The sequence below is a fragment of the Saimiri boliviensis genome, chromosome 7, assembly GCF_048565385.1.
Source record: "Saimiri boliviensis isolate mSaiBol1 chromosome 7, mSaiBol1.pri, whole genome shotgun sequence".
Taxonomy (NCBI): domain Eukaryota; kingdom Metazoa; phylum Chordata; class Mammalia; order Primates; family Cebidae; genus Saimiri; species Saimiri boliviensis.
The window spans coordinates 123,057,671-123,084,971 of NC_133455.1; the positions used below are offsets into that span (position 1 = coordinate 123,057,671).

General features: G+C 49.8%; 1 protein-coding gene across 7 annotated transcripts in view; it reads right to left on the reverse strand.

Annotated features, from left to right (window-relative positions):
* The window catches only part of LOC104649958 (uncharacterized), a 56,388-nt gene that overhangs the window by 17,104 nt on the left and 11,983 nt on the right, over positions 1–27,301 (reverse strand). The window contains exon 2 of one of the 7 annotated variants that reach the window (XR_012518617.1): positions 3,120–4,369. The exons of the other annotated variants lie outside the window; for them this stretch is intronic. The gene's annotated coding sequence lies outside the window, so the exon portion shown is untranslated. The remainder of the gene's footprint in view (positions 1–3,119; positions 4,370–27,301) is intronic. 7 annotated transcript variants of the gene reach the window in all.

Below are 27,301 nucleotides of genomic sequence, written 5' to 3' on the forward strand. Positions count from 1 at the left end.
CAAACCTGTCTCTATCTCCCCACCATCATCTCCCAGCTCCTGCTCTACCTGCAGGCTGGCACGCTGTGCCTCAAGGGCTGATCTCCAAGGCACCCCCTGCTGAGCAATCCCCACGGGCTCCAACACCCACAGCCCCAAGCCCAGACTCTTCCGCGTGGCCTCGGGGCTCTTACGTCTGGCCTTCACCTATTTCTGGCTTCATCTGCTGCTGCTTTCCTTCCTCCACACCTGGGCTTTAATCGCCATGAACAAAGTCATTGCTTTTCTTATAAACGTTGTAGACACTCACTATGGCAGCAGGAGTAGAATGGTAAAGAGGGCGAAGTTTGGGGTGAAGTGCCAGGGTCCGAGTCCAAGCGCCTCTGTTTATGGCTGTGTAGATTTGGGTAAGTCACCAAACTCTGGGCCTCTGAGAGGCTCTCTCCTATCCCTTCTCAACCTTCCTTTTCATGTTGTTCTCTTTGCCCTTCCTTTTCCACTGAATTCCTACTCACACGTTAAGCTCCATCTCGGGCGCGGCACCTGCTCTGACTGTGCTGGGCAGCTGAGCTCGTCCCTCTCCTGCACGCCTGTGGCACTGCTCACCCCGCAGCAGCCCTTGGCACAGAGTTGGGAGACTCCCCCCTCTCCCCTCAGAACCCCTGGCCCAGCATACCACCTGGGACCCGGGAGCCACCACGTGAGTGTGGGACTCCGTGAATGGGGCATAGTAGGAGGCTTTGGAAATAGCGGCATCTGCTCCCCTCACCTGCCTCTGGGGCAACAACAAGTATCTCCCTTCCCTGTTTTATGGCTGTTTTATTTTCAGAGGGACAGTCCATAAAGTGCTAGCAGTCCCTGAGCGCGATGGACTTTCCTCTGGGTCATTAGGAAGAAGCTCTTGGAAAGGCCCGCAGTAGCCCCTGAAAAGGATCTTCACACCAGACCAATGCTTGGCTATTCTCGTTCTTTCTTTCAACCCACAGCCACTGTGCACTTGCTATGAGGATGCCAGGCTCTCAGGCCACAGTGGGCCCCACGTCTGACACTGCCCCGGCCCTCATATCGCCGGCCCGTGACTGGTGGAAAGGCCCAGCAATCACTAGGGTGATTGCCATTAGGAAGAGAGGAGAATGCGTCTAATTTCAGAGAGGAGCAGGTGCATACACAGACTGGAGCTCAGGAGAGGACTCGGGGACCATGTCTGAGCAAGGCTTGGTTGCTTTGCAAGAATGGTGCCCCATTCCCACATCAGAAGAGTCAGCTGAACCCCAGGCTGCAGCCCCAGTAGTGCACTGCCAAGCCTGGTGCTCACATGCAGACGTGGTCTGCTACCTTGTGTCTCTTCTTTTAGCCTCTCAATTAAACATTATTCATCTTAGTATGTCCAATGGAGCCCTACATGTGGGAGGGAAGAAAGAAGGAAGGAAGGAAGGAAGGGAGGGAGGGAGGAGGGAACTGAGTTCAATCAACCCCTTTTATATTCTGGATGGAGAAACTAAGGCCCAGAGAAAAGTGACTTTTCTACAGTCACACAACTAGCCAGGGGAAGTCTAGAACTCGAGAATCGTAATGCTCAATTTAGTGTTCATTTTACCAGCTGGGCTGCTGATGCGCATGAAGCTGCTTGGCCCAGGAAGCAAGTTGAGCGGTGCCTGGGTTCCGGCAGACCTGGAGTCCCTGAGCTGCTGAAGGGCAGCTGGGAGCAGCTTCATCCTGATTTGTCTCGCTCCCTATGGCCCTGTGCAGACCAAATGCGCATCCCTCTTGATATGGTTTGGCTGTTTTTCCACTCAAATCTCATCTGGAAATGTAGTTCCCATAATCCCCTCCTGTTGTGGTTGGGACCTGGTGGGAGGTAACTGAATCATGGTGGCGGGTCCCCCATGCTGTTCTCATGAGAGTGAGTTCTCACAAGATCCGACAGTGTTGTATGGGGCTCCTTCCCCTCTGCTTGGCCCTTCTCTCTCTCCTGCCCCCTTCTACCATGATTGTAAGTTTCCTGAGGCCTCACCAGCCATTCGGAACCGTGTGTCAGTTAAACCTCTTTTCTTTATAAATTACCCAGTCTCAGGTATTTCTTCACAGCAACATGAGAACGGACTAATACACCCCTCAACCATGGCCCTGTCCCTCAGCAGATCCTGATAGCTAAGATGTGCTCCAAAGGCTGTGGGGAGTCCCATGCCATTCAGCATCTCAAGAAGTGGTACAGCAGAGAAACCAGCTACCAGGTCCCTCGCCTGTTCTTCCTCAGCTAGCAAGCCTGGGAGATGATAGAGGCCATGTTCAGTGGGGTAACACTGTCCGGGGGGAAGGGCTTCCTAGCTCCAGCAGAGAGGTGAACTGAAGGCCCCACCAGGACCCCCCTGGATACTGAAGTGATGCGCCCAAGCCATCTTACTCCCCTGCCAGGCTCGAGCCTCCATCTTCTCTGCCACCTGTCTTGGTCCCATGCCTCCTTTAAGGCCTCCTAGGGTTCACGGGAGGCTGAGCCTTCCTGGTGCCCTGGGAAGGAGCAAGGTCTTTGCTTCAGGAGCAGAGGCAGCCTCTCCAGTCACAGAGTGCTTCCCATTGCCTGGCAGAGCTCCTGGGAGGCTGGAAAAGTTTTGATTATAAACACAGCCAAGCAGCTAATTAAAATAATAAATTAGAGAACAACATTGCAGGGGTAATGGGAGCTGCAGGGAGCTGTGGAGGAAAAGCATTTCTTTGAAATGAATCTCCTAGGTGGCCCCCTAAGAAAGCCTGGGCTGCAATTTTTTTTTTTTTTTTTTTTTTTTAAGGATACTGAAAGAGGCATGAAAGTGTCGGCATTTTGGTTCTTCCCCTGCTCCGTGGGATTATCCCATCAACAGTGGGTTAACTGAAACCCTAGGTGGGCTGGAGCAGTGGGAGGCAAAGATAGGGTGATGGGCAAGGATTGCCACCTGAATCTTGCTCCATGTTTTGCAAACTTTGGAATGTGACTCATTAGGGAGATAAAATAAATTTAGTAGGTTGTAAATCTGCACTAACAAAAAGAGTTAAAATAGTAGAGAAAATATCAGTGTGCATCTGTATTAGTGTTTTCTAGATGGACAGAACTGATAGGATATATGTGTATATGAAAGGGAGCTTATTAAGGAGAACTGACTCACAAGATCACAAGGTAAAGTCCCACAATAGGTCGTCGGTAAGTTGAGGAGCAAGGAAGCCAGTAGTGCAGCCAGTAGGGAAGCCAACAGTGCAGCCTTCAGTCTGTGGCCAAAGGCCCAAAGCCACTGGCAAGCCACTGGTGTAAGTCCAAGAGTCCAAAAGCTGAAGAACCTGGAGCCTCATGTTCCAGGGCAGGAAGCATCCAGCACGGGAGAAAGACGAAGGCTGGGAGACTCAGCAAGTCAAGTCCTTTCATGCGCTTCTGCCTCTTCTATTGTGGCAGCTGATGAGATGGTGCCCACTCACATTGAGAGTGGGCCTGCCTCTCCTAGCCCGCTGACTCAAATGTTGCTCTCCTTTGGTAACACCCTAGCAGACACACCCAGGAAAAATCCTTTGCATCCTTCAATTCAATCAAGTTGACACTCAATATTAACCATCACAGCATCATACATTGTAAGGGTAAGTTTAATTTTCTGAAAGTTTCATGTAAGCATTTCTTATGCTTCCGTGTGTATCATGGGTCACCATCAGAAAAGTCTTAATGGACAAAGAAAGCCATTAAAGAGATGAGGCATGCCCATTAGTCTAATTATAACAGCTTTTTTTTTGATGGAGTTTTGCTCTTGTTGCCTAGGCTAGAGTGCAGTGGCGTAATCTTGGCTCACTGCAACTTCTGCCTCCTGGGTTCAAGTGATTCTCCTTCCTCAGCCTCTTGATTAGCTGGGACTACAGGCATGTGCCACCACACCCAGCTAATTTTGTATTTTTAGTAAAGACAGGGTTTCACTATATTGGCCAGGATGGCCTCAATCTCTTGACCTTGTGATCTGCCCACCTTTGCCTCCCAAAATAATCCTGCACTTTGAGAGGGAATACAGGTGCTGGGATTACAGGTGTGAGCCACCACACCTGGCCTCATAATAGTTATGCATAATAGCTAAACACCAAGTGTGTGCCGTGAACTGTGCTATTTTTCTAAATGTTAACCTCTAATTCTTACAGGTATTGGCATTCTCATTTAGCGAACGAGAAAACTGAGGCTCAGTGAGATTAAGCGATTTGCCTAATGTCTTAGTTCAAGCTCCCGTAACAAAACACCACAGTCTGGGTGGCTTAAACACCAGAAATTGATTGTCTCACAGGTCTGCAGGCTGGGAAGTCCAAGATCAAGGTGAGTCTGCTCCAGGTGGGGCTCTCTTCCTGGCTGGGCAATGGCCACCTTCCTGTGGTGCCCTCACCTGGTGCTTGACTATGGAGAAAAAGAGAGATCTCCCTCACTTTCTGTTCTTAGAAGACCACCAATTCTAGCAGAACAGCCCCTATGGCCTCATTTTACCTTCCTTACCTTCCTGTCTCCAGATACAAGCATGTTGTGGGGTAGGGCTTCAACATATAATGTATGGGCACACAATTCAATCTGTAGTACCTAATGTCCCAGGACAGATAAATAGTGGAGTCCGAATTTGAACTCGAACTTGGACTTGAGCCTTCCCAGCATGCTGTGCTGCCTTGTTAGTTCACAGATGCCCCAAAGGCACTGGGAAAGTGTGGGATTTAGAGTTGGCTGCAAAGCTTGGTGGCCAAGCACACGGGCTTGGTGCCAGACAGCACTGGGCTGCAGCTCTGGGGCTCCGGGACAAGGCAAAGTGCTTCCCATTCCTAAAGCAGGGCTCTAAGAGAGCCGTTCATGGCTTCAGGCAGGGCTGGGAAGATGAATGGGGTGATGCACATGCAAGGACAAACGCAGAGGCCCACCACTGTAAGTTCCAGAAACGCTGGGAACTTTGTTTACTGATAGATCCTATGGGCCTAGACCCATGCCTGGAACTTACTAGATGCTTCATACAAACTGTGTACTGAATTTTTAAATTGTCATTTTCATCATTGACCTGATATTAGAATACCTGCTTACCAGGGTTAGCTTTGTCAATGCTATCAGACCTTGGGTGAGATTCGGAACCTGGGGGCCTGTTCTCTGTCTGTAAAGTGAGGACAGTAATGACAGGGGCCATCCAACAGCACCGGACAAATGCTGGGCTCAGAACCGCAGCGGGCAGACCTGGGTTTTCCCTCTTTGTGCTGTGATAGACTAGAGAGGACCTTGTTCTGGGGGAGAAAGGAAGTTGTGTTTCCCTGTGTTGTGCCTCATACGTCGGCTGGTTCAGGCAGGACAGTGATAGAACTGGGGCTGTCTGTGTGGGAGGGAACCTTCTCCTGTTGGGAGGGATCCTCACTGGCCAACGCCCCCTCCCTGGGGAATTCTGGTGAGTTCCTAGGGACTTGGTGTTCTGTTTTGGGAAGAGACCGGCCGGCGGGCTGCCCAGTGTGTACTCCTGAGGAGACTGCAGCAGATCTGGGGGTCTGGACCCAGGACCCCCTGCATTGGAGACTGAAGCTTGAACCTTCAACACCCAACCATCTTCCACCAGGGAAAGAAGGCGGGGCTGAGCTGGTCCCCAGGAAGCTGGTCCACAGCCAGCCAGGCCCCCAGCAGGGGTATTTTTAACTGGAAGCAGGGAGCGCTGCATAAAGGAGGCTCCCCTTGCTGGCAACTGCACCAGTAACACACTTGCTGCGCAGCTGCGCGTGCTGCCACCCACAGGCCCTTCTCCCTCTGGCCCCTAAAGGATGCACACACCAAACAGACAGGCCCTGAGTCCTCCCCAACCGTGGTCACCGAGTCTGCTGCCCACTCCCACCTACAAGACCTTGGCACAGGCAGGAGTGCAAGGTCCGAGCCCTCCACAAATATATGGGCAGAGTACCTCGTGACAGCCCTAGGGACTGAAGAGCCAGTGACGACCCTCTGGCCCTACTTGCTACTGCTTAGCCCTCTTCTGGTGCCTTGCTGGTGGTATCCACATGGAGTCCACACTTTCCTGAAAGTGCTTTCCCCACAGCTGCCCCTCTGTTGCTAAGCCCAGTGGCCTTTTCCAGGCCTCGAACACTTGATGTTACCTTATCCTTCAACAGCGCTGGCCTTCCTGGGCCCCTGGCTTCTCTCCCACCTTGCTGACTGTTCTGTCCCACGCTCTTCTGATCAAACTGTGAGCGACGATCCATTTGTCTGGGGCTCTCCTGGTTTTAGACTGAAAGTTCCACATCCCAGAAGCTCTCTCGGTTCAGGGCAGACTGGGACTGTGGGTCACCCTAGACTCACCCTGACCTGCGGGGACAGCCCTGTCCCCTTCTTGCTTCTTGTTTCCTCTAGATCTCCGTGCTCTCCCTAAGGGTTGCCCTTTATTTCTGTGGTTGCAGCTGCCATTGGGGTGGGGACAATCCCCAAGTCTGGGGTGGCAGTCTAACTCTCTCCTGAGATCCAGACCTGTAAGCTATCTGCCCACAGGGCATCTTTGCTCAGAAGTCTCCTGGCATCTCGAAAAGTCACCACATCTACATCTGACCTCATCATCTGGCCCCAAACTTCTCTCTCCAGTCTCTGGTTTCAATGAAGAGCTCTACCATCCATCAGGAGCTGCAGGTCCCAGGCACCTCTTCCAGCCTGTGGCACCTCTTCTTGTCAATTTCACCTCCTAAATCCCTAGACTCCAAGTATTTCCATCCCACTGTCACTCCCACAGTGCAGGTCACTACCATCTTTCACTTTGATCAGTGCAGTGTCAACAGTGGTCGTTCCTGGCTTGGCCAGTGTTCTGGGTTGGACTGTGTCCCCCGCCAAGGATATGTTGAAATCCTCACCCTCAGAAACTGTGAATGTGGCCTTATATGGAAATAAGAGCTTTGCAGATGTAGTCAAGTTATGATGAGGTCAGAAGGGTGGGCCCTAATCCAATATGACTAGTGTCCTTAGAAGAAGAGGAAGACATCGCTTGAAGACAGAGACACACAGGAGAGCGGCATGTGACAGCAGGGGCCAAAGAAGTTGGACGGATACAGCTGCAAGCCAAGGAGTGCTGAGAATCGCCAGCTACTCCCAGAAGCTGGAAGAGGTGATGAAGGGTCCTCCCCTAGAAGCTCCAGGGGAAGCACAGCCCTGCTGGTGCCCTGATTTTGGACTTGTACCCTCCAGAACTGTGAGAGAGTGAATTTCTGTTGCTTAAAGGCATCCAGTCTATGGCACTTTGCTGCAGCAGCCGTGCAAAACTAACATAGGGAGCTACGGACACTTTTCATTTTCTTAGTATACGTTTCAATATTTTAGAGGTGACCTGTAGTGGATACATGAGACCTTTATGATTAGGAAAAACGTAGTTATTCTAAAAAAGAAGTGCTCATCAGTAGGAATCCTAAGCATGGATTTGTCCCTGATAATCAGAGTCATCTATGCCACACAGTTTGCTGTCCTCATCAACATAGCTTTATTTTTCCACAGGAGACTCTTGCTGAGGAAGATAAAAGCTGCATGCAATTTTATTGTTCATTTCAGTGACTTTGCAAAACAGCATGTACACAGATTGCGCACCTTTTTCATAGATAGCATCTAATGACCGTCTATTTGCCAAGACTCTTCACAACTCTTGCCTTGCCATGTCTTCCCATCCCAAACTCCTAGGTCACGGCTCTTCCCAATCCTAATCAAGTCCCAGCAGGGAAGATGCTGAAAACTCAGACATAATCCCTTTTGCATCTGCTTTTCTGAGATGCTTCTAAGACTCTGTAAAGGGTCTTCTCCCTTACCACAGTAGCAGGAAACCCAGCTCTGCCTTATCAGTAGGTCGATTTGGTGGTATTTTCAGTTATTTGACATCTAATATTCAAAATACTGCATTTATCAAATTCGACGCCAGTCATCCCTGAATGGTAGCCAGGGAAACAGAGTCCTCAAACTTAAGCTGCCCAACGCCACACCATTCGTAGCTGGCAGAGCCCATGTCCAGCTGCCTGCAAAGCCTTCACTCTTACTGTTCACCTACCTTCCCAAATTTAGTGAGACTGTCATACAAAATACTTATATTCTAGCGTCTGGCTATTTTTGGGAACTGATGGTACCAAGCTCCCAGTTATCCAGATAATTGCCCCAAGTGGACAGACTGTAGTCCTCTGGAAGACATCACCCAGGCATGTTTCCTGTCGGGGTCACCACAAAGACTATTTCTCTGGCAGGTAGCAGCCGCCTGAGCTCCCAGGACTTCTGTTTCCCCGCCCTGGGCCTGGAGAATGTTAACCATTAAAGGCAAATGGGCTTTGGTGGGAAACAGACCATTATTATCCATTATTTCAGGCAGTCACATTTCCCACAAGGCACTCGTGCAGGGAAGAAAGAAGCTGGGCCTTTGTACAGCGGGGCCAGAACACAAAGCTCATTGTGATGTTCGTGCCTCTAGTCAGACGCCATGTGGTACAAACTCCACGCCAAACTGCAGACCGGATTCTTTTCTTCCCCCTCAGTAGCAAATGTACACATTTGCTTTAAAGTAGGCAGAATTTGCCCATGGGTGGTCTTTGATTTGGAAGAAATCAACTTCAAAGTGGTGACTCACAAAAAACAAAGGTGGCTTGAGTCATTCAGTGCTCGGGAAACGGAACGTATGTGCAGAATGCACTCATCCAGAAGCAGAAATCGAAGATAAGGAGTAAATACTTCAGGTGGACGATCAGCCAGTGATCCTGCTCTGTCTTGTAATGGGCCATGGCTGCTGGGCAGGTGCACATGCTGGGCTAGGGAATCGCCGACAGCCATCCTGCACCTCCAGGAGCTAGGGCGCCTTGGCCAGGCTCCTTTCGAAGGGCTTGTTCGCCTGTCTGGCCAGCGGACTTTGAGGCTGTGGGAGTGCAGCATGGAGTAAAGATCAGGGAATCACAAAGCCTACTGGATGCCTAGTGGAGGTGAATTTGGGCAGAATTTTCCAGACCTTTAGGTGCTGGTTTTGTCCTCTTGACAAAGGTCTAAACCTACAAGTCTTCCACAGATTTCCCCAGCCGTGTTCTTATTCTCTTTCCCTGTCTTATCAGGGTTCCAGGATACAAGTTTATCAAGTTTATCTGCCTTACAACCCCCCTTCTCTCTCTCTCTCTCTCTCTCTCTCTCTCTCTCTCTCTCTCACACACACACACACACACACACACACACACACACCCCTTCAGCATGGCTGCTTTGCAGTGGAAACCTGGACTCCTACCCGGGTGTGGCAGGAGTCCCAGATCAGAGCAATCTGCAGGAAAGATCCTTGATGACCCAGTCCACCCCTCCTGGCCTCTGCACCCCTTGACTTCCCAGACAAGGAAGCAGGTCCAGACAGGCCCAGACTGTCTGGCAGAAGAAGTCTAAGAGCCTCTGGAGTCTAACTCCCTGAGTTCAAACCCTGATCTGTCACGTGTGACAGTTTGGGCAGTAACATGACTTTCCATTCCTCAGTATCCCCGTGTGTACATGGGGATAACGATACCTACATCATAAGGTTGTGTTGAAGATTAATGGGATCATCTATGTGACGTGTTTAGCACAGTCCTTGGCACATAGTAAGTGTTCAGTGTCTCATGTCACAGAGCTCATGCTAGAACCTAAAATCCCACTCCTAAAATTCCAGCCTTTGCCCCAGCACCATGCTCCGTCTCTTGTCCTGACACCCACCAGTGGACTTTCTGGGGAGGATGACATCTACAGTGATGATAAAGGCAGAGAAGGCCTCCTGTGCCCAGCCATCCCTTTTGCTTCTTAGTCGGTCTGAACCTCAGTAAGTCTGAAGCCTTTGTGGTTTCTTCTTCGCCTGGACCCACTTGTACCCCTGGGCACCTGCACCCTCAGAGAGTAGTTGCTCTTTAAGAAATTGTCCCCATTTTGGGAACCTCTTTTATTTCAGAACCATAAGCAATGAGGCATTTGTTTTGCCCATGACCTTCTCTTCCTCTATCATTCCCAGCCCCTCACTGGGCCACCCCACCCCCCCCACCCCGCCTCCTCAGCTGGTGCCGGGCCAAGCCCAAATTACTTTCCTGAGCCACTGCTCTGCCTTTTATTTCAAGCTTATGGGCTCACAGAGACAGGGAGAGAAGAAGAGAGAAAAGAAAAGAAAAGGTGGCTGTCTTATTTGGAGTTTCTATTTGCAGACCTTGAAGAAGGTAATTTAAGACTGTTAGCCTTCTCATTAAAAAAAGACAAAACCCATTTCTCTCCAATTTAGTCTGAGAGGTAGGGTGGTGGAAGAAATACAGGAGAAAAACAGGAAGCCTGTCAAGAATGGTGATGGATGGGGGTGGGCAGGCACCTGAGCCGGAGCTGCTCCGTGGTCATTCTGCGGTCGGTCCTGACAGACTGGGGATAGTGGCGCCTCGGGTTTTTAGTAAGCTGAGGGGTTTGTGGGGGCCCAGCCGTTCCTGTCTGCAGTCTCCGTCCCTCTGCACATCCCTCCCCTCCCAGACAGGGCCCACTGGACTCCTAACACAGAACCTTCTCTCGATCTGCAGCAAAGGGGCCCCCGATTCACTCACTCAAACCAAGGGGTCAGGGCCCCTGAAAGGAAAGTTGTATTTTTAAAAAAGGACTTCAGGCAGAAGATAGGATTTAACAAAGACAAACGTACTTCTAATGGTAAAATGTCAGCCGGTATTGGTAGAGAAGATAGAACCACAGAACGTCAGGGTTATTAAGGGAAACCTTGGGGCTCACTTAATTCAATCTTTTGCAGATAGAATGAGGAATTTACATATCTGAGTTAAGATGCAGATTGTACAATGCCTTCTCTAGAAGTCTAATCGATGGTTGCAGTTTTCTAGCCCCCACTGTTTAAGGCTCCATCTCCTGTAATATCCCACCACGCGTGGGTCCCTGTGCTGGGTGGGAGCGGCAGAGGCCCCAAAGAAGCCAGATGCCTGGATCTCAAAACTAACCGTGCCATTTTACTGGCTGTGTGACCTTGGGCAAGTTACTTAATCTCTCTGTGCAGGTCACATTTATGGAACCCTTTCACGTGCCAGATGCAGAACTAAGTGCTTTATGTGCATTATTTTGGTCCATCTTCCAAATACCCCTATGAAGTAGGGCTAGTCCCATTTTGCAATATAACCGAGGTTCAGAGAGGTTAAATAACTTGTCCAAAGTCACACAGCAAGTCAATGGTAAAGCCAGAGTTGAATGAGGAAGTCCTGGCTGTGGCCTCAAGCTCTGGGCGGTGCTCTCAGGACCAGAGCTGCCAGGGCAAGGGAGGAAGGGGCGGGCAGCAGAGACTGATGGTGTCCCTAATATTTGTTCTCCCCTTTTTCATTGGGAATAGAGCAGCTTCATTTTAGTTGGGTACTTGTTACCTGGAGCAGAATATTTCCCAGCCTCCCTTCCTGCTAGACCAGGACCCCCTGCTGGTCAGCGAGTGGTATGTAAGCAGAAGTGGTGTATGCAGTTTTTCAGAAGGATCATTTTTTGGGTATATATTCCATGTTCATTTAAAAAGAATTTAAATCCGACCAGGCACGGTGGCTCATGCCTGTAATCCCAGCACTTTGGGAGGCCGAGGTGGGCGGATCACGAGGTCAAGAGATCGAGACCATCCTGGCCAGCATGGTGAAGCCCCGTCTCTACTAAAAATACAAAAATTAGCTGGGCGTGGTGGTGTGTGCCTGTAGACCCAGCTACTCAGGAGGCTGAGACAGGAGAATTGACTGAACCCAGGAGGTGGAGGTTGCAGTGAGCCGAGATTGCACCACTGCACTCCAGCCTGGCTCCTGGCAACAGAGCAAGACTGTCTCAAAAAAAAAAAAAAAAAAAAAAAAGAATTTAAATCCTGCCATTGTAGGGTACAGAATTCTGTATGTATCAATTAGGTCAAATTTGTTAATTGCACTTTTCACTTCTTCTGTATCCTTACTGATTTGGTGTCTGGTCTGTTGGCCATTGAAAGATGCCTATTGCAGACTCCCTGTACATGTGCGAATTCGTCTATACCTCATTTAATTTTCTTAAATTTTGCTTCACATGTTTTGCAGATATTTTATGGAGTGCGAACAGATTTGGAGTTAAGATATCGTTCTGGTGGATTAACCCCTTTATCATTAATAAATGTCATTATCCATCTTTAACTATTAGAAGTAACTTTAGAGTGGTGAAGGCATGTCTCTTTTCACCGTTTCCTTCTTCCTATTGGTTGGAATGCTGACGTTATGGCTAGAGCTCAAGCAGCTATATTGAGCCATGAGCTGAAAACTATGGGTTGAAAAGGGAGTAACAATAAGTTCAAAGATTTTGGGTCCCAGATGATTTTAGAGCTGCCATTCATCCCTGAGCTGCTTACCTCCAGACTTAGTTTACATGAGAAAACAGCAAACTTGTCGCTCCTCTAAGCTACATACTTGTGGCAGAGGCACTGCAGTGGGAGCAGTAAGACCCAAGGCCCATGTCAGGCCATGGTCACCAAGCTCCTCTGACTGTACACCCCCTCAAATTTCTTATCTATAGTTTTTATTCTTGTACTATTGTCCATCTATATAGCAGGTATTTGTCAAAACTTAAATTTGCAGTTTTTAAATATAACAAATAATGAGGGATAGGGATTTCAGTGTTTTCCCTGTATCCCAATGTACTGTCTGTCACCACCTCAGAGACCACTGGTGCAGCGTGTGCACGGAGGGTAAGAGCTGAGGGTCAGGTGGGGTCAGGTCAAGAATGGCCTTACACGTGAAGCTCGGGGACTTGGATTCATGTCCTGACGGTGATGCCGACTCCAGGAAGGTGGTGCTTACGTTTGAGAAAGAGATGGTGGGGGAATGGAGCGTAGAGGACAGACACCTGACTGGCACAGAGGGTGGCCCCATCAGGCAGGCAGTGTGCTCCAGGAAGAGGCAGGGGAAGACAGACGCCAGGAGTGAGCAGAGGAAGAAGCAGCCAGGTGGGAAGTGGAAAGGAAGGGGCAGAAGGAGAACCAGGGGAGTACGGGGGCCAGGAAACCAAGGAGGACGGGGTGGGCCGCACTGCATGCTTGCTAAGAGGTCCCGGCAAGGGCTCACCTTTGTCCGTGGGGGATGCCTGCGGATTATAGGGATGCACCGTGGAGGGAGAGGTCATGGAGACCTGGAGGTGAATATTTTCAAATGAGAAGGCTAGGAAGGAAGCGGCTAGAAGGCCAGGGGAAGGAAGTGCTTATGTGTGGTGGGAGAGGGAGGCTCGGGCCTGGCGCACTGGGAAAGGCTCCAAAGCCTGCTTAGCTCTGCTGCCTCTGGGGAAGGGGACAGGGCTGAAGGAAGGCGAGTGGAAGCGCTCTAGCGACCATTTCCAGCCGTCCTTCCGACTGTCCCAGTGGACTCCGCTCGCTAGGACCTTGTACCCCTTTGCTTGGAGCGCGAAATACGGGAGGAGGCGGCTGGGAGAGTGTGACAATGGCTGCAGCTGCCCCTGGAGAGGAGAAAAGCAAACAGGAGCCACTTGATGTGAGCTTATCTGGCAGCGAATGGAGGGGCCCAGGCTTCGGATAATCCCCCAAATCATGTTTCATTGAGCTCTGAGTGGCTTATGATTGCTGGGAAGCCCAACTGGCCTTCCTAAGTGCGTGTTATTTCTGTCGATAGCAGCTGGGAGTTGGGCTCCTGAACCAGCTGGAGAGAGTGATCCCAAGGGGCCCCAGCTAGACAGCAGCGGGCAGGCGAGGCAGAGACTCCCGCGGGGGTGGTGACCAACGCTGGATCCAGAATTACAGACAAGTCTATGAGGACAAGGGAGAGGGACCCCACCTCCCGGATCCCCGGCCGTGGCGCTCATCTCTTCTTTGGTCTCTCAAAGGCCCTGCTGTGTCCACTGCGGCCCTTTGTTCAGGCTGTGGCCTGAGTCTGAAACCCCGGCTCCTCTCTGTCCAAATGCTACAGGGCTCAGGGGGACTGCACCCTCTCTGAAGGTGGCTATCCCCACCTTCCCAGACCCCCAAAGCAAAGGCCAATGGCCATGGCCTGGGTGATTATCAGCACCTTATCGAATGGGCTGGCTGATTTGGTAACTCCCCAGACCTGTGGACTGAGATGGAGGCAGGGGGGTTTCACAGCCAGGTCCATACCCTCCTTCTGGCTCTGCCCTTTACTCGCTGCCTGTGCTTGGCGAGGTGAGCTACTGCCCTCCCTGGGTGTTCGGGTTCTCACCTACAGGGAAAAGCAGTGGTTCTCCTGCTCAGGTCTTAGGATTATCTGGGGGACTTGTTAAAACACACGTTGCAGGGCCCACCCCCAGGATTTCTGATTCATTAGGTTTAGGGTGACACCCTTTGCTCCCAGACTGATGATCCCCATTTGCCCAGGACAGAGGGATTTCTTGGGAAACAGGAGTGCTGTTGAGGGTTAAACCTGGGCAATCTTGGGAAACCAGGTTGGCTAGTCACTGTTTCCAGGTGCTGCTGGTCTGGGGACCACATTTTGAATCAATGTTCTCTAAGATCCATTCCAACTCGGAAAGTCCCTGACCCTGCAGTATAAGTACCCTTGTTTCAGTACATCTGAAACAGACATAACTGGGAGGGGCACGAGGGTAGGCAGGCCCTCTCATGCAAATTCACATTTAGGATACAGTTCCTGTTGAAATGATGAAGAGCTCCCAGATTGCCTGGCAATGAGCCTCAGGGTGCCTTCCTCTGAGGCGGAGGTTCTGACTCCAGAACAAACGTGGGGTGCAGGGGCAGCTAGCAGATGTGGGGCTGTGAATGTCATCATCAGGACCCATGCCACAGGACATCTCAGAAAGGCAACCACAGATGCCTTGATGGTGAAGTGATGCATTTTCGGGACTTTCATCAGGGCTGGATGTGTAATGTCACGGCTGTGAGACTTGGGGATCATCGTCTCTCCTACTCCATCCCCCACTCAAGTAGAGGAGGCTCAAAGCACAGAGATGCGGGATGTGTAGGAAGAGCCCAGCTGGCTGGCCAGATGTGCCCGGAGTCCTGGTGAGCAGAGCAGGTTTCAGCCAGGGCCAGCGCCCAGAGCAGAAAGTACCACAAGTGTTGGCTGGTGGGCAAGGCCAAGTCCTTTAATGGTGATGGGGGCAAGGTGTGGCAGCTGGCTGTATAAATTGTAAACACATGGGTCATACAGAAACACATACATAAACCTGAAAGTGGCCCTGGGTCAGCTGCATCCTTCACTTCCTTAACGAACATGTATTGGGTCCCTGCTATGTGCCAGGCCTGGCACTTGGAACAGCTGGACTTGTTCCTTCAGGAGCTCACAGCAGTCGTGAGGGTGGGCCACAGGCATAAAACAACTTCCAGACACCGGAGAGTGCTTTCAGAGATGCTGGCCCATCCGATGGAAGCACAGAGGGATGGGCATTGATTGTGCCAGACAAGGCTGGTAGGGGTGGGTGGCAAAAGGAAGAGGCATTTAATTTGGCCCTTGAAAATAGGCAGGGTTTCTGCAGGCAGAAAAGGAGGAAGGCAGAGGGGACAGTGTGAGCAAAGGCCAGAGGAATGGCCAGGCAGGGTGGGCCTGCGGGGCAGGAAGGGCTGGGAAGTCAGGTTAGGGCCTGGAACAAGCTTGGCCTCACTTAGCTGTGACTTTTCCCTTTTCCCCACATTCTCTACTCCTGGGATCTCACCAGCCTCTTATTCCCTGTCTGCTCTCATGAGCAAAAGCTGAGTTTGTTGGGGGGTAGGGGGGAGGAAGCTTGATTCTTCATTCCCTAAGGGAAGAGCATCCCATACCAGGGGGAGGGCTTTTGGGGAGTCTGATGTTTCTGAAAACAAACAAACAACCAAAACTGGTATATTTTGCTTAAAATAATGTCCTCCAGTTTTATCCACGTGTCACAGACAACAGGATGCCCTGCTTTTTAAAGGCTGAATAGCATTCCGTTGCACAGATGTGCCACATTTTCTTCACCCATTCATCCCCTGACGGCCATTTATGTTGATTCTGTATCTTGGCCATTGTGAACAGTAATGAAATGAACACAGGAGTGCAGATTGCTCTTCAACATACTAATTTCATTTCCTTTGGATAAATACACAGTTGCGTCTTACGTTAAGTGAAATAAGCCAGGCACAGAAAGACAAATGCCATAGGGATCTCACTCATATGTGGAATCTAAAAAGTTGATCCCATAGAAACAGGGTGTATAATGGTGGTTCGTAGTGGCTCAGGTGGTTGGGGGAAGCAGGGAAGGGAAGAGACATTGGTCAAAGGGTATAAAGTTTCGGTTTGACAGGAGGAGCAGGCTCTAGAGGTCTATTGCACAGTGGGACTCTATACGGTTAATAACATACTGTCGTCTTTAAAAATTGAGTGATGTTATATGCTCTCTACCTTAAAATGCTATTAGGTTGGTGCAAAAGTAATTGCAGTTTTTGCCATTAAAAGTAATACATGAAATGCATATGTTTTTTTTTTTTTTTTTTTTTTTGAGACGGAGTTTCGCTCTTGTTACCCAGGCTGGAGTGCAATGGCGCGATCTCGGCTCACCGCAACCTCCGCCTCCTGGGTTCAGGCAATTCTCCTGCCTCAGCCTCCTGAGTAGCTGGGATTACAGGCGCGCGCCACCATGCCCAGCTAATTTTTTGTATCTTTAGTAGAGACGGGGTTTCACCATGTTGACCAGGATGGTCTCGATCTCTCGACCTCGTGACCCACTCGCCTCGGCCTCCCAAAGTGCTGGGATTACAGGCGTGAGCCACTGCGCCCGGCCTATGAAATGCATATGTTAATTAGCTAGACTGTCACTCCACGGTGTACATAGACTTCAAAATATCATGTTACACACAGCCAATACTTACAATTTTATCCATCAATTTTTCAGAAAGCAAAAATAAAGGGCCCCCTCCTCCAGCAAGAGCAGTGCACCCCCACACCTGTGCCCCTTCAGTTAAGTAAGTGCCAGTTTCCACCTCTGAACTCTCGGCCAACAAGAGGCCATGCCTTCCTGACGGCCAAACACAGTAGGAAAGGAAAACACAGTCTCCGTGATCAAATTTATGACTTGATTTCAGCTTCCGGTGAAACTCGGTGACCGTCCCCGCATGGTGGATTTCTTCTCTCCATCTAGACATCCTTGTCCTTCTGTGTCCTTGCTTCCCTCTGTTTTAATTTCCACTTGTCTGCTGTGGGTGGACAGTGTGACTGTCCTTCTGAAGCGGAGAAGTGGGACTTCCTCAGGCCCTTGAAATGGGGCAGCTGGAAGGAGCCAGAAAGATTCTGAGCTCAGTCCTTTTGAAAACAGAGGCCGCTGAGCCCTTGCAGGGTGGGAGTTGGGTTTGGGGACCAGGAGGTCACCTGATCTCTGTCTCCCAGGCCAGTGTTTTTTCCGTGACCACCAACAAGATTTTGATTGGCTGATATAGTAATAACCATTTACTAAATGCTAGCTCGTGCTAGGCACTAACCGAAGTGCCATATGTGCATGAGTTAACTTAATACTTACAGTAATCCCATGATGGGATTCTTTCCCCTTTTACAGAAGAGAAAACGGAGGCACAGAACACTAGTGGAGAGCCAGGCACATGAGTATGTGCAAAGCAGATGTTTGACTTTTCCCAGCACAAGTCTAGTTTGGGGTTCTTGTAGCTTGTGGATCTCTGGTGGAAGCTAAGAGCTGGGGGATCTGTCTGGGGCAGAGACCACAGTTGAGGGCTGGAAGGCACAGGGCCAGTATTCTCTGATTCTGAAAGGATCTTGGGTCAGGAGAACCATGATGGCCGTCAGTACAAAGAGATGGGCTGTTTGGAGAACCCTCTGGAGGGAACCACACCTTCTCCCTCATCCTCTATCTCCCTGACTTTGAGGCTGGAGATCTAGCAGCTGCCAGTGCCACAGTGAGGAACAGGATGGGCTGGGATCTCTGGGCAACTGCCTTTTCTTTTCTTTTCTTCTTTCTCTTTCTTTCTCTCCTGCTCTTCCTCTCTGCACCCAGGTTGCGCCCAGACTGGAGTGCAGCAGCACCATCTTGACTCACTCTAACCTCCACCTCCCAGGTTCAAGTGATTCTTGTGCCTCAGCCACCATGGTAGCTGGGATTACAGGCCTGTACCACCATGTCCGTCTAATTTTTGTATTTTTAGTAGAGACCAGGCTAGTCTCGAACCCCTGATCTCAAGTGGTCCACCCACCTCCCAAAGTGCTGGGATTACAGGTGTGAGCCACCTCCCCGGGCTGGCAACCCTTTTTCTTTTCTATTACTGTGTTTGTTGTGTGCAGGTAAATGAGCACAGACAACTCTTTTGGATCAAACTTAGAATTTGATTGCTAACTATAGAGTCATGTGGATGGTGCTGTAGGTGGAACTTGAATTAAAACCCTAGCACTAAGAATTCCTAGTTTTTATGCCCTGAGAGACATGGTTTCCTAAGTACATGACTATTTTTTACTTCATTTGCAAGTACTAAATTGCATTCTTTGTATTAGTTAGGATTCTGCTCCTACTGTCAGGCAATGGGTTCAGTGTCTCTCATCCTGAGAGACACAGAGAGTCTCCGGAGGTGCCCGTACACAGGTATCACATTTCATTATTTTCCTAGATCCTTTTTTTTTTTTTTTTTTTTTTTTAATTTTGAGATGGAGTTTTGCTCTTGTTGCTCTTGTGCCCAGGCTAGAGTGCCATGGTGTGATCTCGGCTCACCATAACCCCTGTCCCCTGGGTTCAAGCGATTCTCCTGTCTCAGCCTCCTGAGCAGCTGGGATGACAGGCACCTGCCATCCCGCCCTGCTAATTTTTGTAATTTTAGTAGAGATGGCTTTCTCCATCTTTGCCAGGCTGGTCTTGAACTCCTGATCTTGTGATCCACCCACTTCAGCCTCCCAAAGTGCTGGGATTACAAGCATGGGCCACCCCACCTGGCCTAGATCCTTAAAATAAAAAATGCTGTCTGACCTATGAAATGAAGGCTTCTCCAGTGCTTGTGACAAGAATCAGTGACCAAACAAACATGAAACCAGCACTGGTCAGTTGATTAAGGGATCTGGGCGTGAGTACCACCTGCCCCCTACAGCAGTGTGACCCTGGGTGAACTCTGTGACCTCTGGGGCCTTGGTTTCCTTCTCTGTGAGACAGAGATGATGCTGGGCCCGCTTTGTCTCCTTTGCATGGTGGCTGTGAGGACGAAATGGGATGGAGAGTTGAAAGAACTATGTATACTACAATTTTACAGCTTCAGTGCCAGACAAGGGTAATAATTAAACCCACCTTTCCAAGAGCTTCCCAAATGAAGGACAACAGGCAAGGGCTGCGTAACCCTAAATGACACACTGGCCAGGATCTGTGTCTGATGGCTCTGGGTGCAGTCTCAGGGCCTCTAACCCTCAGCCCGCTTGGCCTGAAGCGTGGACTCTATACAAACGATTGAGAGGTGACCCTGTCCCCAAGTGGACATGAAGAATGCACCTGCAGAAAGTCAAGACCTCAATTCAACAAAGCAGATTGGTTCAGACAGGAAAGCCATTTTAAAAGAAGAGGAAAAAAGGCAATGGCTGCAGTGAACGTTAAGCACCTCATCTCTGTCCTTAACACGACAGCAAGGCACTGCCAAAGGACACCCTGGGTGGGGTGGAAAGAGGTGCCCCACTTGGCAGAGCTGCAGGTGGGATGCCCTGTGGGTAGGGCTCCAGCAAGCAGCCCCTGGGCCTCTGCCATCCCAGTGGGGCTAGTGAGGTCATTGAGTGCAGAAGGGGACAGCTGTCTTGGCGCTTGGATCACCTCTACACATTCCTTCTCTTCTGATAGAGAATAGAAGTCCCACTTCTATTTCTAAGCTGGTTGTGACTTTCGGCCTTGGGTCTTCTCATCTATAAAACCGGAATGACTATCTTCTTTACTGGGTTGGGTAAAGATGCTTCCCCATTCTAAGACTTACTGCAAGCACAGGAGTTGTGGGCCACTGTGGCATCACCTACATCTTTGTTTATTTCCTCATGTGCCCAGGAATAACCGTGGTGTGTCAGGTATGCTTTTAATACAGTAGTTCCTCGGTATACGTGAGGGATTAGTTCTAGTACCACCTTGTATATCAAAGTCCACACATGCTCAAGGTCTGCATCTGGCCCTGCAGAACCCACATACATGAAAAGCTGGCTCTCTACAAAATTGGGTTTTGCATCCCGTGAATACTGTATCTTCCATCCACAGTTGGTTGAAAAATAGAAGTGGATCTGCACAGTTCGACAACCCCGTGTTATTCAAGGGTCCGCTGTCCTTTGTAAGTATTATCTCTTTTAATCCTCACAACCCCATGAGGTAGGCACACACATCTTCCCCATGTTATAGAAGAGGAAAGAGAGACAGAGGGTAATCCTGCTTTGCACCTATTGTCAACATAATTATAAGTAATGCTCCAGTTCACTTCAAAAATGTCCCAGCTGAGTGTTAAGTCCTGGCTCTTCACCACCATGTTATGCTGCTTGTCAACAGCATGGAATCCTTCTGCCCCATCTCTTCTATACTCTGTAGGTATCGCCAACCCACTTCCTGCTCTTACACCCGGGGGTCACCAACCCCCATGAATGAAGCCCAAGGCATGCCCCTTAACTACATTACTTGACAGTATCTGAGCTAAGTTCTGGGGTCCTGAGCACTCAACACAGCACCCCATGTATGGGTGTCCGATGCTGAATGAATGAATGAATGAATGAACAATTCCAGCGAACAGCCATGTGAACTGTCAGGAACTCTGGGAGAGCTACATAAATGCTTCTCATCCCATCTTGCTCTCAGCCGGTTCCTCAGGAAACTTAAGTCAAAGAAAACAGAAAGAGGAGCTTTCCCTGAGCTTTCTCTGCCTTCTTTGCATCTTCCTCTTTTTTTCTCCTCCTTCTTCAATGTCAGCCTCAGATGAGAAGCATAGACCTATGCCCACTGTACATCAACGTAGAATATCTTTTTGAAAACAATCCAAAAAAGGCACAAATGGGAACGAGGCAGTTTCCTTGATGGGAAACACCTGAACACATAATCAGACACTTCCCTCGAAGAGTCAGAGCTCAGAAGAAACCCACAGCAGGAGAGGACAGCTCTGACGGGAATCGGAAATGAACGTGCAGTTGACCCTCTTCTCCTAGCTCTATGCCCTCTTTTCTTTGCCTTTGCTCCAGGCCTTAACAGTGGACCCACAGCAGAGACTGAGAAAGCCCAGTGCCCTAAGGGCCACCAACAGTGAGATCTCAGTGTGGCAAGCTCAAGTGGCTTCCTTCTTCTGCTGCAGAACCCAGCATCACAGACAGCTGGTGGAGAGAGACAGTGTGCATGTGTCGGATCTGAAAGTAGCTCATCAAGTAAACACATGCCAGATCCAAGGAAGGCAGGTCACCCTGCCTGTTCCAGAAATGTATGATTTCCTAGTCATGCAGACAAGGTGTTTTAAGGCCCCAAGAAGCCACCCTGGCTCCCTGCACCTCCTCCAGACTCTGGCCAGTAGTCAGAAAGCCCAGCCCCCTACAGCTTCAGCCATAAATAGTGGTGAGGCTCTCATCTGGGCCAGGTTTCTCATTTAATTGTCTCAATAACTCAGTGAGGCAGGTGCTATCATTTCTGTTTTATACATGAGGAGCTGAGGCTCTGTTGGCAGAGCCAGGAATCAAGCCCAGGTGTTGCTGATGCCAAAGTCAAAGCCTCTCAGGTTTGGATTTTAGTAGACTTAGAGGAGGGAAGAAAAGCTGCCCCCAGGCAGAACTGATTTCTCTGTCCAGGCCTGGTCCATGGAGCATTGAGACACCTCCTGAGAAGCTGTTCAGTGCAAGCATGGAGGCTTCAGGAGTGGCCCATTCAGGGTAGGCCTGAGCTCACCCTGTTCTGTAAGGCAATGAGCAGCAGCAACAGGAAGGCCCAAGACACCAGGGTACTGGGGTTCAGCAGAGGGTGGGACGTGACTGAGACACAGGTGTCTGCATCACCCTGCTCCAAGGGCAGCTATCCACATCAGAGTGACTGTGAATGGCTGTCCCTGGAATTGTGCAGTGTGCAGTCTGTGCAGGTGTGCCTAAATGCCTGGCAAGTACCCAGCTGCTCACTGGACAAGCTGCTTATCTTCCTTCTAGCTCTCATTTCCAGTAAACCAGCACTCCTCCTTACCACCCATTCTTCCCTGCCAAGCCTGGGTGCTTTCTTTTGGATGGGGCCAGCTGGATGAAATCCTTTTACTGGAAGTTGCCAACCAGGAACTGGGCAGCACAATGTATTGCGGGTGAGCGGGTAAGGTAGGTGTCTAAGGGTTGGGTTGCTCATGTCCAGGGAGGGTAGACAGACATTTGGAGGCTGATACACCTGACAAGAAAATCCTCATGAATCCCTTTAAACAGATGGCCTAACTGTGATCTGTAGGTAGATCTCCTCTTTCTTCCAAAGGATGGGAGGTGGCATTAAACTTATTCAAGTTTGGCCAAGACTGCTAGTGATCTCCCTAAATTTGTTCTTCTCTTCTTCCATTACAATGAAGCTGTAACTGGGTACGTGGCCACCTAACCAGTGACTGCATTTCCCAACCCTTCAAGCAGCTAGATCTGGCCACATGGTAGTTCTTGACAAGAGAAATGTGAGTGGAAGTACTGCTCCACACCTGGACTTTAAAACATTGCCCCTCTACATCACTACAAGCTTTTCCCTTCCTGAGAATTGGGACAGATATGTGTCTGAAATCTAGCTTCAACCATGCAAGCAAGGACAGCACCTCAGAGAAGTGTTTCTAAGCTTAAGGGGTACATTAAAATCACCTGGGGGATTTCTGACAACACATCTGGCCTCACCCCCAGAGACTTGCATTTGGTAATTCTGAAATTCTAAGCCCAGCTAGTTCTGGAGTGGTGCCTGAAGTTTGCATTTCTGACAAGTTTCTGGGTGATGCTAGCGCCGCTTGTCTGGAGACCACATTTTGAGACCACACCCTGACCCTGGAGATGGTAGAGAAACAAGGTGGCAGAAACCTGCATCCCTGTGTGACTACATGGAGCAGAACAGCTTGCCTACCCTGACTGGTAGATGAGAGAGAGAGAGAGAGAGAGAGAAACCTTGTTCTTTAAGCCACTGTCCTATTGGGTTTCTGAGTTGGCACCTCAGCCTTTGCTCTAAACTGAATCACATCCTTGGGGGTCAGAGTCTTCTCTGTATAAATGTTCCTCTCGAAAAAGAAAAAAAGATCCTACTCTAGCTCCAGCTCTAGAAGCAACAAATTAGTCCTTAATCAGACTAGTACATGGAGCTAGGATATAATCTCAGCTGTAAGACTGCAAAGCTCAGCCTCATCAAGATGCATGCTGTCTCTCAAGTCACCCACAGTTTCCTGGATCCTGTCTCCCTCTTGAGTTACTGCCAGATCTTTCTTCCTCTGAATCTTCACTTTTGTCCAGTCATCCTGCCGCCCACCACTTCTGACCTCCTCACCCACTCCACTCATCACAAAGCCACTGTAATTGCCAGAGCCAAAGGTGGCTTTTCAAACCTCCTCCTGCTTTACCTCTACTGAATTGGACACATGGATCACACCTTCCTTTTGAAGCCTCTCTCCACTGCTGGTTTCATCGTGCACTCTCACCTGGTGCTTCTCCTGACTTTCCAATTTGCCTGGATCTGAACATCATGATCTCCAAGTCTCCAGCTTTGTCCTCTCTTCCTTGGCCTCATCCACTCGTCTTCTTCCTGGCTTACCCCTTTCAGGCTGGCACTCCCTCCGGGGTGAGGTGGGGAACATTCCTGTTCTTTGCCATCCCCATTCACGCCCAACTCCATCCACCTCCAGCAATCTGATGACTCAAAACCCTGCTGAGCTGCAGGCTCCCTCCCATGGGTGCGGGTCCCTACCATTTAGCATGCCCAAAATGAAGTCAACATCTCCCTACGACCCATTCGTCCCCCATTCCTAATCTCAGTAAGTGACACTCTGTCACCTGTGCAGTGCTCACCCCTTTTCATCAGTGTCGCCACTGCCCTCCCCAACACACAGTGCTTTACCGAGACATCCCCTTCTGCAGCTCTCCTCAAAGAACATCTTGCAAAATCTACCTATTGCTGCTGCCTTTCCTGCATCTCCCCTCCTCATTTAGCATTGCAGGGGGTCTGCTGGTGGTTCCTGTGTCTGTTTTCCCCTCTGAGGTTAACTAGTTAATTCGTCTATTAATTTACTGAACATCGCAGGTCTCACTCTGTGATACACAGTGTGTCAGGTGGTGGAGATTCTCATAAAAAGGATGAAGAGAAGGGAATGAATGAAGCTGTCTCTGAACTCCAAGCGCTCACAGCTGGAAAGATGGACACCTCAACATCACGACGGATGAAGTTCAGGGAGAAGCATGTGTGCAGGAGTGATCAAGAGGGAGCTATGGATATAGGTTTTTAAGGATGAGCAGGAATTAGGCAAAGAAAGTGACAGGGAAGGAATGGTCCAGGCTCATGATCCTGGACTTTGTAAGCATCGACTAGATTTTGAGAATTGGAGTCACCACTTATGAGGTTAAAGAAATCCAAACGGCCCAGTGGGTTATAAACTAGAGTCTGGGCTTGAGGAATGAGCCTTTATTTAACTGAATTCTAAAAATACACTTAGCAGCTCAGTTATCTGAAGGGAGAATCGGGCATTGATTAATGGATTTCCTGTGATTCTGCAAGACCACGGAGGAGGCTGAGTCATCTAGGACAGTCAAGGGCTGTCCAGTCTGCCCTGCAGTCAGTCCATGGAAGCTGGCCCAGTCTGCCCACCTGCTGGGGTGAACCTAGTTAGAGGAGCAGAGGAGGCTGATGGTGAGAAGATAGACCCTAAGCCCACTCACGAAAGTCACTGCCTTTCTGCATGAAGAGCCCAGAGTTTTATTTCTGACACATTTGGATCTTCAAAACATCTTTCAGAAATGTACTAATATTCTTACTGCTCCCTTGAATGAGCTTAAATAAAGGGGAGAATACAGCCTATAATTTTTCCTGCACTTGGAGAATGGATCTATGATTTCCATAGAGAATTGCCTGTCTTTTCTTCACCCGTGCGGAGACACGTGTAAGAGGCCCTGCCCATGTCCATGGGGGAGCTGCTTGCTCACCTCCCCTCCTTGCCCCAGAGTGAAGGCTGGTGCTTGGCAAGAGGGAATTTGGTTGGGGAGAATGTGTGCTCCTGGATCCCAGGAGAGGGGCCGGGGCTGAGGAAGTCCTCATTTTCCATGATGACCAAAGAAAGGGGAATAGCCAAAGTGATGGTAGAGACAGGGACATCTGCTAACCGATGTGCTGTGTTTATAAAGACAGAGGACGTGACCGCAGGGGCAAGAAAAGGCCCAGGTGTTGGGCATGAGGTCTAGGTTCAGGAGACCTTCTCTACTTGTCAGCACCTTAAGCAAGTCACCACCCCTTTCTGTGCCTCAGTTTCTTTATCTGTAAATGAGAAAGTTGGTGTTCTAGCAGATTCTTTCAAATACATTTTTATGTAGAGCCTCAATATATGAAAAAGAAAAAGCAGAGCCCCTCTGGCTGAAGGGGTGTATTAAGCTCCTCTCCACTCATTTAAGCTCCTCTGACGACTGTCTCCCTCCGCCACCGACCCCAAAGCTGGGACCACAAAAAAAAATCCTGCTCTGACACTCTAGGAGACCAACAGGCAGCCAGCAGCTTTTCCATTTCTCAGTTGTGTATCATCATGCTACACTTCTTTATGGTTAAAATGTGGGGAGAGCTGGGACCATATCACAGACTCACAAGATACTTTTAGAACTGAAAGTGACCTCTAAGATCACGGAGGAGCCCTTCCTTTCACAGATAAGTCAGCTTCTGGTCCCAACCCCTTTCCATTTTTTTCCTTTTATTGGGATAAAATACACACAGTATAAAAGTGAGCATTGTAACCATTGTAAAGTATACAATTCAGTGCCATAAAGTGCATTCATGGTGTTGTGCAACCACCATGACTATCTAGTTCCAGAACTTTTTCATCACCCCACACGGAAACCCCATACCCATTAAGCAGCTGCTCCTCATCCCCCTCCCCCCCAGCTTCTGGAAACCACTCATTTGGTTTCTGTTTCTATGGGTTTGCCTATTTGTAATATTTCCTGTCAATGGACTCATACATCATGTGGTCATTTGTATCTGGCTTCTCTCACTTAACCTAATGTCTTCAAAGTTCATCCGTGTTGTAGCATGCATCAGTACTTCATTCCTTTTCATTGCCGAATAACATTCCAGTGTATGCATATACCACCTTCTGCTAATCCAGTCATCTGTTGATGGACATCTGGGTTGTTTCTAGCTTTGGGCCGTTGCCAACAGAGCTGCCATGAACACTTACGTACGAGTTTTTGTTTGGACACCTGTTTTCAACTCCTCTGGGTAATACGGTAACTGGGCCATATGGAACTCTATGTTTAATGTATTGAGGACCTGCCAAACTGTTTTTCACAGTCCCACCTCATTTTTGAATAAAGTGTCTGCCATGAGGAAGTGGGCCCCATTCCCCTAATTCCCCTTGCCCAGGAAGAAGCAGGAGCTTCTGCTTGCTGGCCAGGGCAGCCTGCTGTGTCTGCCTCTCCAGGCTCTAGCTCCCTGCTTACTTGTACAGATGTCGGGGATGATAATTCCATGTGAGTGGTGCAAGGCACTCTTGGGTTCCCACTTTACCGATAGGAAGACTGACTCAAGGACATGCGGCCTCATGGGAAATACAAACCGACGTTCTGTTCTGCTCCCTGCACTGTCCTGCAGGAGATTCCCAGGCCTCCCCGCCTTGGACACAGTCTGGCAGATGCCCCTGCCCCGCTCCTGGTGCCTGCCTCCCAGGAACATGTCCTAGTTTGCTTCCTGAGGCCAGGCTGCGTCAGCATCCATCACTGCACCAGGCTTCCCTGATCAGTGCCCAGCTCCTGCTTGATGACGAGAAGAACCTCTGCCCAGCCCCACTCTGTGCCCTGAAGACCCTGGGCTGAGGACCAGTGCCAGCTCACTTCCTTCTCCCAAGGCCACCCAACACGTTGGGCTCAGAGTGTGCACATGGTTTTCTGGACCCCATACTCAGCCAGACTTGACGGGCTCTTTGGGACCTGTACCTGGGCCTCAGGATCTGAAGATGACAAGGTGGACACCCTGCCAACTACAGCAGGTCCAATGAGGGAATCCTTTTGGGTCGGTTCTGCTTTGCCCCCTCAGGCCCGGAGCTAGGACAGAAGCATCTGAAGGGTCTTCCCTGTCATTCTGCTGTCCATCCATGCTGGTCCAGCCGGTAGCTGGGGGTTGTGCCGTGCCGAAACTCGAGAAGGCCAGAGGGCTAAGTAACCATGAGGCTGATAGCAACATCCACAGCCACCAGGGAGCCAGGCAGAATGAGATGATGCTGCAGGTCCAGTGGCCACCCAGGCTTGGGTTTCGGACCCA